The 15,642-nt window shown below is 35.9% G+C and overlaps 1 pseudogene; it reads right to left on the bottom strand.

Moving 5' to 3' along the window:
- Positions 1-3,284: 3,284 nt before the first annotated feature.
- On the bottom strand, positions 3,285-13,075 carry LOC107594529 (DNA excision repair protein ERCC-6-like 2; annotated as a pseudogene).
- Positions 13,076-15,642: the final 2,567 nt, after the last annotated feature.

Genomic DNA, 15,642 nt, shown 5'->3' with positions numbered 1-15,642 from the left:
ATATAGGTAAAGTGGGGGGGGGGGGGGGGGCAGTAAGGATTTCGCCTAGGGCGTCAAATTGGCTAGAAACGGCCCTGGTGACAAGTCTCAGTTAGCCTAATGCAGTACACATAGCAAGTTTTTTAATAAATAAAAAGAAAAAAAGAAGATAGAATAGAAAAAGAATAGAGAATGCTAGTGTTAGAGACTTTTTTTAAAAAAGAAGGGGGGTCCTGGAGGGCCGGTGCTGGAGGGCCGGTGTCCTGCAGAGTTTAGCTCCAACTTGCCTCAACACACCTGCCTTTAAGTTTCTAGTATGCCTAATAAGAGCTTGATCAGCTAGTTCAGGTGTATTTAATTGGGGTTGAAGCTAAATTCTTCTGGACACCGGCCCTCCAGGACCGAGTTTGGGCACCCCTGCTCTAACACTTACACTCTCTTCTCTATTCTTACTACTTGTTTTGTGTTAGAGGGTCGAGTGTTTTGAATATTTTTTTATTTTTTATAATTAGAATAGAGAGTGCTATAGCTAGAGGGTCAAATAAAGATGGAAGAGATGTGTTTTTAGCCGATTCTTGAAAATATGGTGGTTACAGCCCCCGCACTTCAGCACCAAAAAGAAAAAAAAGTGATAACTTTCATGATTCATTCAGCACTTTTCTTCATCAACAGGATGACAGTTAAATGAAAGCTTTTCATCAGTCTGGACAGAGGTTGGGCTAGTTTGCACACTCAGACATGGAAAAATAAGCAAAGTAAATCAAATTCAGCAGCTGGCCGATCTCATATGGGTTGAAGCTAAATTCTTCTGGACACCGGCCCTCCAGGACCGAGTTTGGGCACCCCTGCTCTAACACTTACACTCTCTTCTCTATTCTTACTACTTGTTTTGTGTTAGAGGGTCGAGTGTTTTGAATATTTTTTTATTTTTTATAATTAGAATAGAGAGTGCTATAGCTAGAGGGTCAAATAAAGATGGAAGAGATGTGTTTTTAGCCGATTCTTGAAAATATGGTGGTTACAGCCCCCGCACTTCAGCACCAAAAAGAAAAAAAAGTGCTAACTTTCATGATTCATTCAGCACTTTTCTTCATCAACAGGATGACAGTTAAATGAAAGCTTTTCATCAGTCTGGACAGAGGTTGGGCTAGTTTGCACACTCAGACATGGAAAAATAAGCAAAGTAAATCAAATTCAGCAGCTGGCCGATCTCATAGCTATGTGACTGCAGTCTTGGTTATTGTATCAGGGAAAACAAACAGCTTGTTTTACCTGCCCAGACTGAACTGCAGTGCTGATGGAGGTGCTACTAAAACAAGCAAATCCCAAGTTTTTCCTGAATATCTCTTTGTGGAACATGAAGAAATAACAGGATGAAAGGTGCTAATGGGAAGCAGATGCCATATCCTTTCAGCTCCTGAGTTTGCATATAGCAGAAATTGATAAAAAAATTTAATTTTCAATAGACTAATTCAAAGCCACATAGGCTAAATAAGGGTTGCTCAACCTTTATTGGCAGCAAAAGCCCCTATGATCTAAATTATTTATTTGATGTACTGCTTGAGATTTATCTGTTGAGAAAATGCTGTTATATCGCAGATTAGTTTAATCAATTGTGCACATAAATATGCTTATGTAATATATAAAATAAACACCACTGTTCAAAAGTAGTTATATTTAAAATTATAACTTTTATAGCTGCATTTATTTGATTTGAATATTATGAAATATTATTAAAATTTAAAATAACTGTTTTCTATGCTATGAAATGTAATTTATTCCTGTGATACTCGAGTCTTCAGTGTCACATGATCCTTCAGAAATCATTTTAATATGCTGACTTGAAACATTCCAGATTATTAATGTTGAAAAGTTTTGTTGTTGTGGAAACAGACACAAAAAAAACAAGATTCTTTCATAAACAAAGTTTAAAAAAAACTTATTTTGAATGTTTCAAATGTTCTTATGCCTTAATGTAGCCTATTTTTGTAGTATCCTTGCTGAATAAAAGTAGCCCTATTAATTTCTTTAAAAATAAATTTCCCAAACATTTGAACGGTATAAATAATAATATATAAAGAAATCCACATAAATGACAAATAACGAAGCTTCTTCCAGTACCTACAGATGATCAGGAACATACAGTAAGAACTGAAGATCAATATAGAAACCATTTCTATCAGTAAATCCACCCTTCATTCCCTTTTTGAGTTTTTAAAGGCCTTTACAGTACAGATGGGAATCTAAATCTCTCAGAAAGGTATTATCATTCTTTGTGAACCAACCATTCGAACAATTGTGGCAAATGTTGCGTGAGGACAATATGCCATCCTTGTTCTACCTCCCAGAAGTTTGGAGGCTGTTTGGAGTGTCCTGTTGTGTAGTCCCAACTTGTCTTAATTTGTATTGATGGCTATCAACACTTTCTAATTTCAGCATTTAAGAGATCAAGAGTGAAAATCCTACCCATTCCCTCTGAGACCCTTTGTTTACCTCAGTGCAACAGCAAAGTGATGTGAGACGACAGCTGCCGGTCACACGTGTCATTTCTCTTGTAGTGCCACCGCTAATGCACTGAAGACTTCAAATGCAGCTGTAATGAGGATAGCAACAGGCGCTGAGCTCTGCGACTCACAGCTGCGGCCTTAAGCTTTCATGAAAGAGAGATTGCAGTGAGAGAGATTCATGCCACTTCATCAAAGAAATTACACCACCTCAAAACTATTTACACACTTTTTGTATTTCAACTATTTAGGCCATTTAGCTGCTTAGAGAGGCAGTTGTGTGGGGAAAATCACTTGTTACGATATTCTGTAAAATATTTAATTTAAAAAAAAGCCAATTAACATTCAACATCCCATATGCTCTTTATAGAAACATATTTTTCACTACATTATTAAAAATCTAAATGTTTTAAATTCTGCTTTAACTTTATTTAATGCATTACAATTACATTAGTTTTTCCAATTTCCAAAATCTGTAATGAAACACCAATGAACCGTCTTTGTCGTTATTACTTTATTGTAATATTCATTCAACTGTTTTTTAATAGCTACATTTTCCTTTTAAACGTTTAAATGATATCCTTGTGTTTCATCAAAACATGAACTCTAATATCATAAAAAAAGGAAAAAAATATAAAAAGCATAAACTGCCAGTCAATTATATTGTGAATCCTACCAAAAAAATAAATAATAATAACAATAATAAAAATAAATAAAAGCAAAAGCACTAAAATAAAAAGCCTGCCCTAAAACATAACATTGTAAATAATCATAAACAACTTTGTTGAAGGAATTTGAAAACTATAGTTTCCAGAGAAATTTTTCTTTTTTTTTCCAAAGTTGCGAGCTTTCAGTTTTCTCATTACTCCAAGACTTTGCAGAGATACTGACACCGTTACAGATCTTCTCCACCTCTGTCACATCTGTCAGTTTGTTAATGCTCTGCTCATTCCCCTCAGTCAAAATGTCCCAGAAGTCCTTTCCTCTACTTTTTGCTCTTTCTGTGCATGTGGATGTTTTCACATCTCTAGCTTGGTCTACAGTTTTCCTCTATGACTTGAGCAAGTCATCCAGAATGGATGTGTCACCTATAAGGTCAGAGATTTTGGAGGAGCCGCTGGTCTGGGTTGAGCTTGATGCAACACCACCATCTGTGGAGACACGAGTTGACTGTGAAGTGTATTCCTTGTTCTTGAAAGGTTGTGAGGAACTAGTAATGTTGGTTTTGCTTTCTTCTACTGGGGCACGGTCACTTTGAGGAGCATGTCCAGATGTTGATTATGAGAATTTGTCTGTGGAGGACATCTTCATTTTATTGTTTGTGAGGTCTGTACTGCAATGAAGGTGAACCTCAGAGGTTTCGGTTTCACCCATCCTCTTTTTCTTTGATGTTTTTCTTCGATCCTCAACCTCATGGGTTGGTACCACAACTTGAGGTTTAAGAGAGGAGTTTGGGTGGGCTCTTTTTGAGATAGGTCTTTGTCTGGCTGTAGACGGTGGTGGTAAGGTGGGTGGCTCTGGCCTGATGGGTTTAGGAAAGGTCTTTCTGATTATGTTCTTGAGTTCAGAGCTCTTCTGGCTGTAGAAGCTCCGTAATTGGCTCAGTCTCTGCTCTGAATCATTCTTCAGAATCTCTTCTGCAAAAGTCCCGCACAGAGTCGAATCCAAAGAACTGAGCCATGTCTTCCAACTGCGAGACCAAATATCATCTTAAAGACAAATCAACTTAGCTTAGAAACATAACTAACTACAAAACATTTTTGAAGCATGTTAATTTTGGTAATCTGTGGTATCTCAGGCTTGTATACAGGTCAAAGACAAATATGAATAGGAAATATCTTTTACAAATCTATTTAAAACATGTACCAAGCTCTTAAAGATGTACTCTTTGTATTCATGTTGGTTTCATATGTTTTTGAAGAGTCAAACCATGTGACATGTGACTAACTAACCTGAACTAACCTTGCCATGTCATAAAAAGGTCGAATTATCTTTTATATTTTAAGAGACTTATGGACCTTGACACACACAGTCATGAGGGTCTACGGGGCTCTTCATATATAATTTCCTGTTTTTTTTTCTTGAATGGTTGTGCAAGCTGGTTAGACCACATGACTTGGAATTTTACATATTAATAAGCAGTTTAGTTCAAATTGAGTGTATTGTAGTATTCTAAGAGATCATTTTATTATTCCTGCATTGCAAAATACAATGCTTACAATTAAGATTTGCTTAATGCTAAAAGCTACAAAACACATGACATAAAACATGCTCTTAAAGTAAGAGTTCACCCAAAAATGAAGATTCTGTCACCTTTTAATCACCATCATGTTGTCTGAAACATGTATGACTTTTGTTCTTATGTGGAACATAAAAGAAGATATTTGAAGAAATGTCCAAAAAGTTTCTTTTTTTGTTATGTATATATATATATATTTTTTTTTAATGGAAATCAAAGGTAAACAAAACATTTTGATTATTACCAGCATTCTTCCTGATATCTTCCTTCATGTTCTGCACAAGAAACCACTTAGTAATCTGAAACTGTAAGAGCTAAGAAGCTGCTTCTGGCATAATTTCTAATGGTGGTTGCCATCCTTTGTGGTTTCAAAGCAAAAGCTATCTATGAAGCAAGGCCCTTAAGTATGTGTCTGTGTGGAGTTGAATCACATTACAGCAGTTCATCAAGGAAAGGAGAATATATACTTGTGTATGTGTATGTGTTCACCATTACATGAACAAACAGTACATTTGTGAGACTGTACTGAGGAGAACAGCAGAATAAAGAGGGGGTTTTGCTCATGACTTGGGAAATGGGTGGGTGAGAGGGCTCCGGGGTGGTCTTGCCTCACTCCTGCAGCCCCGGGGGCCAGGCGGGGGCAGCACATCATAGCTGTGGGGAGAACTGGCGCATGGCCCTGCGCTACCAGGAATTTCCTCTCACTGACTTGCTGTTCTAGTGTTTGTGTTTTTAGCCCATGCTTATTTGCTTTGTGCAGAAATGACGGCGTGTCAGATCCTTGTGTGAGGAGAAAAGCAAAGCATTTTGGATCAGAGAATAGAGTTACTACAGAGTTACCTGCACATGCTACTGGGTGTCTGGCCCACTATGACTGACATTGTTCTGGCGGAAAGAGGTTTTGATGGTGTGTGTGACCGGATGCTCATTGTGGGGTCTGCCATATGCCTGCAGTGTCTGATCTCCATCAACACGATCTGTGAGCAGGATTAGATGACTGGGTCCATAACACAATAAATACACAAAATGTTAGAATTGGGCTCTAAAAATGATTTAACAAACCGTTCCCCAAAAATCAAGATTATTTCCTTAATCATTCTGGACTGATGAACCCTTGCCTCACTCCTGCAGCCCCGGGGGCCAGGCGGGGGCAGCACATCATAGCTGTGGGGAGAACTGGCGCATGGCCCTGCGCTACCAGGAATTTCCTCTCACTGACTTGCTGTTCTAGTGTTTGTGTTTTTAGCCCATGCTTATTTGCTTTGTGCAGAAATGACGGCGTGTCAGATCCTTGTGTGAGGAGAAAAGCAAAGCATTTTGGATCAGAGAATAGAGTTACTACAGAGTTACCTGCACATGCTACTGGGTGTCTGGCCCACTATGACTGACATTGTTCTGGCGGAAAGAGGTTTTGATGGTGTGTGTGACCGGATGCTCATTGTGGGGTCTGCCATATGCCTGCAGTGTCTGATCTCCATCAACACGATCTGTGAGCAGGATTAGATGACTGGGTCCATAACACAATAAATACACAAAATGTTTGGGCTCTAAAAATGATTTAACAAACCGTTCCCCAAAAATCAAGATTATTTCCTTAATCATTCTGGACTGATGAACCAAAAAATATTATATGTGGAATTTTAATATGAATTATTATACATAAAAACATCACCAGTACGGATAAATGTCATGCTGTGTGCAACGCTGAAAAATAGCACATATCGGAGCTGAATCTCCTGCCCCACAGTGAAAGAAATTATATTTTACAGGAATTTAGATTTTCAGCCTGAACTTTATCTAATAAAAGATAAAAAAAGACTAATGTGCCATAAAATATTGCAAAAACAATATCATCAAGTTAAAGTCTCTTGATTTCTACAGGAATTTAGATTTTCAGCCTGAACTTTATCTAATAAAAGATCAAAAAAGACTAATGTGCCATAAAATATTGCAAAAACAATATCATCAAGTTAAAGTCTCTTGATTTAATTTAAAAATTAGCCTATTCTTTTAATTAATCACGATCATGATTTTAAGTTATTGGTCTCAATCAGACTCATCAGAATCTTTACCGAATGGAGCAGTTACTAAATCAACATTTGACTCCCTCACTGAACAGAGGCTTTTACTTTCAGTCATGTCTGGCAGGAAACGCTGAAAAGTTTTGTGTAATCAGGGATTGTAAAATAAATCAGTATCACTATGTTGTTATTCATATGACAACATTTTTGTTAATAAATTGTATTTTTGTATATGCACTGAAATAATGTATGCAAAAGTGTGAAAACAGTTACTGAATTAATGGTGTGCAAAAAATAAAGCATGGTTGGTTGTATAAATAACAATATGTACTTAAAACTCTTTCCCCGCCATTGACGAGTTATCTCGTCTTTTAGAAGACAACACTTCCCCGCAAAAAAAGAGATTTTATGGCTTTTCGTGTTTTCACTGTTATACACTATTACACATCTTCTGAACGAGTATAAAACCTCCCAAACAAAAACACATGTGTACAGGACGGAGAAACGAGCGATCTCTTATGTAAACAGATGCATATGAAAAATAATGCGTTCATCAGCAATGGCAGCATATAAATGAAAACTGCATAATGTTACGGAGTAAAATGTTGATCCAGGAAGTGGTATATGACTGTGCAAGCTTTGGAGTGTTGATAGAAGCGATTTACTGGATTTATGCTTTGATAATCGTACTGAATATTACCCAGATGTAGTTTTTGATAAACATATGATTTTCTCACCTTTTTGCTCAAAATTATGCAATTTTATGAAACCTACCTATATTTAAGTGTTGATAAAAAAAAGAATGCTTTAAACTAAAATAAAACTATTTTTTTTGTTTAAAAGTAGAGGCTCTGATTTTTATTTCTTATTGAATATTTCTTAATATTCAAATATTCATACAGCAAAATATTCTGGAGGCCATCAAATTTTAGTGAAAATCATCAAAATCGCTGGCGGTGGCTGGCAACTTTTTTCAAAAATGCTGGCGGGGAAAGAGTTAAACACATTGTGCAACAGTTTTTTATGTTTTGATTAAAAAAAAGTAAAATAAATATAAAAAAGTCTCATAATAATAAGTCTATAAAATGTACCAAAATACTATTGATAGTTGACTAGATGTACTAAAATACCGAACACAAAAAGTGCAGCCTCACCTTTTTGCTCAAAATTATGCAATTTTATGAAACCTACCTATATTTAAGTGTTGATAAAAAAAAGAATGCTTTAAACTAAAATAAAACTATTTTTTTTGTTTAAAAGTAGAGGCTCTGATTTTTATTTCTTATTGAATATTTCTTAATATTCAAATATTCATACAGCAAAATATTCTGGAGGCCATCAAATTTTAGTGAAAATCATCAAAATCGCTGGCGGTGGCTGGCAACTTTTTTCAAAAATGCTGGCGGGGAAAGAGTTAAACACATTGTGCAACAGTTTTTTATGTTTTGATTAAAAAAAGTAAAATAAATATAAAAAAGTCTCATAATAATAAGTCTATAAAATGTACCAAAATACTATTGATAGTTGACTAGATGTACTAAAATACTGAACACAAAAAGTGCAGCAACTGCTGAATTTGCCCTACAGACTGTGTGCATAAACCATATTGAAACCTCTGATGAGTCCAGAAGCTGGTTTGCAGGAAGCTGCGAGTGCTTGTAGAGTTCAAACACATCTTGTACAGCAGATGTGTCTGCTCTACTGGAGCCCATACCTTCTGATTAGAATGGGTGTAGCTCACATGCTGAAGTCCACCTGTCAGAGAAGCCAGAAAATATGTGCAGGTATATTACAAGAGCATCTCAGGATGACTTCAAATCTCCTCAAAATGTCCAAATTTGTCATCTGTTTGTTTTCGGACTAAAACAACGCAGTGAACTATAATGCAACTGTTAATTACTATTTTTGTTGTTTATTGTTATTTGGTTGCTGCAAATTAATGTTGTGTATTTATTATATTTATTTTGTGAGTCTGGGTTTTGTTGTTTTTCTTAAATGCCCTTTGTTTGATGAAATCTGGATTATTTCATTATATTTTCTGTGTGTGATAATTAGTAAAAATCAATAAAAATATTAAATATACAAGATGATTCCTGTTAAATAGTCCAAGTTATTAAATGTTCTACCTAATAATGAGTCCAGTGTTTTCTTCAACTCTGGATTGGGTTTTGTCAGATGATCCTGATGTTTGCCGTGAGTTTCGGCTCTTTATGCCCAATGCAAAATATATACATATTCTATATTTTAACATATATCTATGCAATTTATTTTATTTATTTCCCTTTTTTCAATAACATACTGTATACAAAATATCACTCTACAAATTACACAATACACACAATAGAGTTCTGCTATTGCTATTGAACAACAGAAATGCTCAATCTCTAAACAATGTTATATTTAAGCTAGTGGTCTAAACTGAATGTAATCGGCGTGAAAGGCTGGCCATAAGTAAGTATGTAAGTAAATAAATAAACTACAACAAACAGACAAAACAACTTGCTGCCGTTTCATCTTTGCTAAATACAACAATTAAAATACAACTGAAATGTTGCAAAAACAGAACCTTGCAGGAAACATTACTCTTGACCAAGGAAAAGTCATATTTTACATAGATTTATATTCTACCCCAATTCATATTAAAATTAATATAACCGTTTTTTAAAAATCAATAACATCTAAAACACATCAAATGCAACTTTACTACAATTCAATTGATCGCGACATCCAAATTTCAGCAAAACTTTAACAAGCAGTGATGCTGCAGTCAGTGCCCATCCTCTTCAGAAAAACAATGTGTGAGGTTCTTTCCAGAAGAACAATTAGATAAGGCCTCTGCGGAGTAAATAAATATGGTAAAGATAGTACGTTTCTGTGTGGTCCTCACCATTGGGCTTGAGAGGGGGTTGATTACGACCATGTGCTTGCCTGTCATGCCGTGGGAACAGATGGATGATGGGAAATAAGAGGGGAGGGATGGGTGGGGAAAAGAAATGCTTCAGACACGGGTCTGTGAAAGGGTGGGTACTCACTGGCTCCTGCAACCTCTCGTCCAGAGCTTGAGTTCTGGCCGTCATGATCCCCACCTCCACTCGGCCCTCCCTCTGTGAACCAAACACGCGATTCCCATCATGTCAATGAGAAGGAATTCATTTCATATAAACAGTTCATTAAAGGGATGTCATTAGGGATATGTATAAGCCCTTTAGATAGTATCCACATGCTCCTCAGAACCTCTGAATTACAAATCCACAATGTCCACTAAAAATCTACATTAATACCACAAGACTAAGGCAGCAACAAGTGACTGATATAATAGATATCAATTGTAGATATATACAGGAGTGGAATGCGGAGTCAGAGAGCACGTACCACTGCAAAGTTTTTCCCTTCTTACCTCCAGGATGCGGTGGGTAAGACAGGTGCCATCAGTTTGCAGGCGGAAAAGGTTGCGGATGCCGAATAGCTCCCCTGCCTGGCCCTCGATACCCTGCACAGCCTCAAAGTAGCGTCTAGCATTCTCCTGGCCTCTGACTGATGACTGAAGTTGCTGCCAAACAAACAATTAATGAGAAAAAATAAACCGGTCTTATATTAGTGTTTAAGATATGTGAGTATGTGGCTAATGGGTCTATAAAAGGTGCATCTCAGCCGCGAACAATGCACTGTCACTTTAATTCAGCGCGTGCAGCACAGCAAAAATAAAACTCGGTGCGTAAACGATCGCTGCATTGCTGCAGACGCGCCACTCCTGGAACGCACTGACGGACCGCAACCACGTGCAGTGTGAACACTCTAATCCGTTAACATGGGTGCGTAAAAAAACCACAATGCATACACACTGTAGGCAGAGTCTGTGTGAAACAGGCGTCAGTATTCAATACTTAGTACTCCATCTTTCTGGCATGCTTTTGTGAAATGTGAATTCCTAATTATATGACTATTTCCTCCCTTATATGTTTGCTTACCTATCAATAGCCTGAATATCATTGGCAGGATTCCATGTTGGATCAAACAGCACAACAACATTTGCTCCAACGAAGTTGAGACCAAGCCCACCCGCCCTACAGAAGAAACATGAGGATCAAAGTCATTATGAATCATGTTGTCATAACTTTATGGGAGATCTTGTAAATAATAGGCATAATGAAACATCATAACTTCTGAAGCCACACTCACAAGGCAGACACCAGACACAGATTGACATCCCAAGAGCTGTTGAACTCTCTCACTATCTTAACTCGGTCCTTAGACTTGGTGTTTCCATCCAGTCTGTGGTACTCCAGACCCTCTTTCCCAGCTTTCTAGAACATCTAACAGCTGTTAAAGTATAAAGAAAGGTATGCTTTACCTGATTCACACTTATTAAATGTAGGACTGTCAATCTGTTAAAATGAATTACACACACACACATATATATATACATATATATATATAGTATATATATATAAATCCTGATAGACTTAGAATTTTTTTTTTTTGAAAATGTGTTTTTTTTAAACAACCTCACCTTGGTGGAAAGACAAAGCGATAAAGTGATTGAGTAGCTTTTGCAAAACCTGAAAGAGGAAGACAAACAGGACATGTGTCACAAAATGATGACTGGAGCAAAGACAATCTTGCTTATCATAACATGGGAAAATGCAAAGGGTTTCATTTAAATCGTAATGAGAAAACGAGAAATAACACGTCAGTCAGTGGCCACTGGGTAGAGATTAACAGAGCGGGCTGTGTCTTTTCTTTCTATTGCTGATGTTTCAGAAACCAGCACCCATTCTTGTGAGGATGCCAGTAACTCAGCATCTGCCAATAACAGCACCCTCAAGATGCTCCAGCTACAGGGAGGGGGTAACCTTTGAAAGGAAGGCCTGAAGAAATGTTAAATACTGTCCTTGTTATTTCTCAAGGAAGTGTATCCACAGCCTGCGAGGGGAGACAGCTCAGGGCCAGTGCTAGCCACAAGAGGGTTTAATAATCTCCACATTGCCAGGGAAAAATCCGGAATGGACTGGAAATGAAGATATCTTGGCAAAGCAACTTTTCTATGCTGTTCATTTGAAGCTTGAGCACCCTTAATGGTAATAACTGTAACATGCAACTAATGAAAAGTATGTTTATCTGCATGTTACAGTTATTAGCATTATAGACTCAGGACTCAACAATGAGGATGAGATTTATTTTGATTTATTTATCAGGTACATCCTTTTTATGTCTTGCAAAATTAATTCAAACAATGTATTCTGCTGATATGTCACCAAGATAATGTGTTGAAAACTACAAACCAATTACTAATGTTTTCCATCATGTGCAAATGTTTTCCAGCTTTTTTGTGTTTATGAATTTATAGTTATAATTCTATAATTCCCAGCATATTTTCATTTTGTAAAGAAAACATTAAATTAAATTTTAATTTTATATAGCAGTTATTTTTCAAATTACATTCAATGACAATTAACTATATTCTAGAAAATACAGTAATGCAGTTAAAAAATTAATCATTCCTTTAGTGGGGCAAAATCTGAACAAAAAAAAAAGCCCAGTACTCCATTCTATCTTACAATTATCGTGTGATATAACTCTAAATCTGTTTCTTGATCATCAGGAAAAATGCCTCACCTTCATTTTTCCACTGTACATGGGATCAGACATTGCTTCAAAGGCTGCTTGTTTGCACCTCTGTGAAATCTGGAAATTTCCTGAAAACTTGCTCACAAATGGCTGTCACATATTTCTCCTGTGATTAGAAATAAAAATCACAAAAATACTTACAGAAAGATAATGATTATGATAATATGTACTTGACCAACAGAGCTATTCCAAAATAACTACATGATACATAATCAAACCTCAAATTGGTTTCAACAGACCAGTTGTATTTTGTTGGATGAACCACATATACTACCATTCAAAAGTTTTGGGGTCAGTACGTTTTTATTTTTTTGAAAGAAATTACTTTTAAGGACCAGTTAAATGGTTTAAAAGAAATAGTAAAAAAAATTTTTCTGTAGTGCAGCTTTGGTGAGCGTAAGAGAAAATAAAAAACACATTTAAAATTTTTTACAGACTTCTCAGTAGTGTGCAGATCTCACATTCATAACAAAGGCCGATACCTTCTGAACTTGTTCTGATGGCTTCTGTGACAGCAAAAACTGTGGCCTGTTGTTCTCGACATCTTTCCATGTACCTGTTTTCTGCAGAACTGCAGCCAGGAAGCCGATGACCTAAAAGAACAAAGAAAAGAGGAAAAATGAGCAGTCCTTACTAGGTTTATTCTATACATTGTAACATGCAGATTTGTGTGCATTTACCTGAACAGTCTTTCCAAGACCCATGCCATCACCCAAGATGCATCCTCTAGATTTGGTATAGTTATGATAGATTAGTTTAATGCCTTCCCTCTGGTAGTCACGTAAAAAAACATTTGATGGTGTATAAAACTTTTACATCATTCCTGACAGCAGAAGTGGCGCAGAAGGACCTGGTGGTGTCTGATTACTGTGGAAGAGAGGCCTGTCATTGTCAAATTGAGGAAGAGATGTTCTGGCATCCTGGCACTTTGTAGATAAATCTTCCTCCTCCATCTCCACAGAGAAAGTGTCCACATCAATAGAGGTGCTAACTAGACAATGGCTTGTTTAGCTGTGACAGGCTTCTCCTTTGGGGCAGCACAAGTCATTTTATGTTTACCTGTACATTTAACCTGCAAAACACAACAAAATAAATTCCATTAAAATCATATCATGCTGAAAGGTTAAAGGTATAGTTTGAGAACTGATAAGACATAAATGAAAATTGTGTCATCATCCACTTACCTTCATTGTTTTATTTTCCATACAATGGCAGTGAATGTTGACTGAGACTGTGTCATTCTAAAAAAGCAGGCCATACAGTTTAGCAACAACATGAAAATGAATAATCGATCACAGAACTTTCATTTTTGGGTGAACTATCCCTTTAACCAATCTCAGTTGTCTCACTACGTGATGCTGTTTCAATTGACACAAATCAATTAACTTGACTAATGTTTGTAAACAGAGGGGTATAACGTGACTGTGATTTGATTACATGTTAATTTGTTTTAATTTAAGTATTCTTTGCGCATTGCGATCACTTTGAATCGCTGTTCTAGAAATCTGAAATCAGTCAAGTCTTACCATCATTAATTCATTTTAGTCTCGCTGTAGTTTCGCATGTATGTATGTTCTGGTGTCTGTAATGTAAATTATGAAGATATCTTATTGACTGTGAGATAAACAGGTAGTTTTCCCAATGCATGTCCACTGTCCAGTGTATTTGATTTCATTTTCATCAACTTATAGTTATCATCATGCTGCATATTAACAGAGAGGATCGTGTTTATTTAACTATCTGTGTGTTGAGAGCAGCAGTTTCCATACAATGGCTAAACATGCAATATATTAATTCAATACAATACAATAAAAAAATAAAATAAAATAAAATAAAATAAAAAATATCTGTATGTTGAGAGTAGCACTTTCCGTACAATGGCGAATGAAATACATGAATAAAATAAAAATAAAATAAAGAGTTAATTGCAGTCAATTAAATATTAAATAAATAAACTAAGTATGACACTTATAAAACAAATATATTTTAGCTCTTAATGTTTTTACTGTTAATTTTTATCAATTGAAGGGGCAGCTTACATCAGCAAAAAGTTAACACCAATGTTTTTGTTAATTAAAAGTGGTGAAAAATAAATAAATAAATAAAATGAAAATAAAGCTGAAATAAAATGCAAACATTTGACGAAAAACGAAAATTAGAAATGTTGTCTAAAAACAACTAACTAAAAAAAATTACAAAGGCACATAATAGAGCTTACTAAAATTTTAACTAGAATTAAAATTTAAAACTGAAAATGAATAACAAAGCTCAAAATATTAATAAATACTATATTACAGTATATAAATAATTCCAAAATACAACCTCAACTCCAGAAAAGTTGGGATGTTTTGTATAATGCAATAAAATCAAGAATCTGTGATTATTATTAATTTTAATTAATATTAATTTTCTTTAACTATTATTTAATTGACAAAAGTACAAAGAAAAGATTTCCAAAGTTTACCAATTTTGATTTTGATGGCTGCAACACACTCCAAAAAAGTTGGGACAGAGACTAAATAAAAGTGAAACGTTTATAGAATATACAAATTAAACTGTTTCGAAACAGTAAGCAGGTGAATTGGTCATAGGTGAGGGGATCATATTTGGGTATAAAAGGAGCATCTCAGTCTTTGCAAGCAAAGCTGGATCATGGCTCATCACTTTGTGCCAGCGACAGATGCAAAAGCTAACGTCTGTCATGGTATGGGGCTGCAGCAGAGCAAATGGCATGGGTGACTGGCATATGTGCGAAGGTACCATTGACATAGAGCCATATATTGGGATTGTACAGAGACATATACTGCCATCAAGATGTCTTTCATGGGAAGTCCATGGTTATTAGATCAAGATAATGCCAGGTCTCATTCTGCATGTGCTACAACAGCGTGGTTTCATAGACACAGAGTGAATGTGATGCCTGCAGTCCAGATCTGTCTCCTATTGAGCATGTATGACCAGTCATGAAAAGGAGAATCACAACAACGATCACAGACTGCTGAGCATCTGAATTCTTGTATAAAGCAAGACTGGACAAAAACTTTGCATGCACATCATTAACAATTAGTATCCTCAGTTCCCAAACCATTAAACATTGTAATTAAAAGGAAAGTTGATGTGACACAGTGTGAAACATGCTTCTGTCCCAACTTTTTAGGAGTGTGTTGCAGCCATCAAAATCAAAATGTGTTTATATTTACAAAATAAAATTAAGTTGGCCAGTGAAAACATTGGGAATTTTTAAATAAATTAAATTAAAAAAAAACTTTCA

This window comes from Sinocyclocheilus grahami, unplaced genomic scaffold, assembly GCF_001515645.1.
Source record: "Sinocyclocheilus grahami isolate Dianchi unplaced genomic scaffold, SAMN03320097.WGS_v1.1 scaffold185.1, whole genome shotgun sequence".
NCBI classification, from domain to species: Eukaryota; Metazoa; Chordata; class Actinopteri; order Cypriniformes; family Cyprinidae; genus Sinocyclocheilus; species Sinocyclocheilus grahami.
The sequence above is the reverse complement of the archived record's forward strand: the minus strand, read 5'-3'. Positions and strand labels throughout refer to the sequence as shown.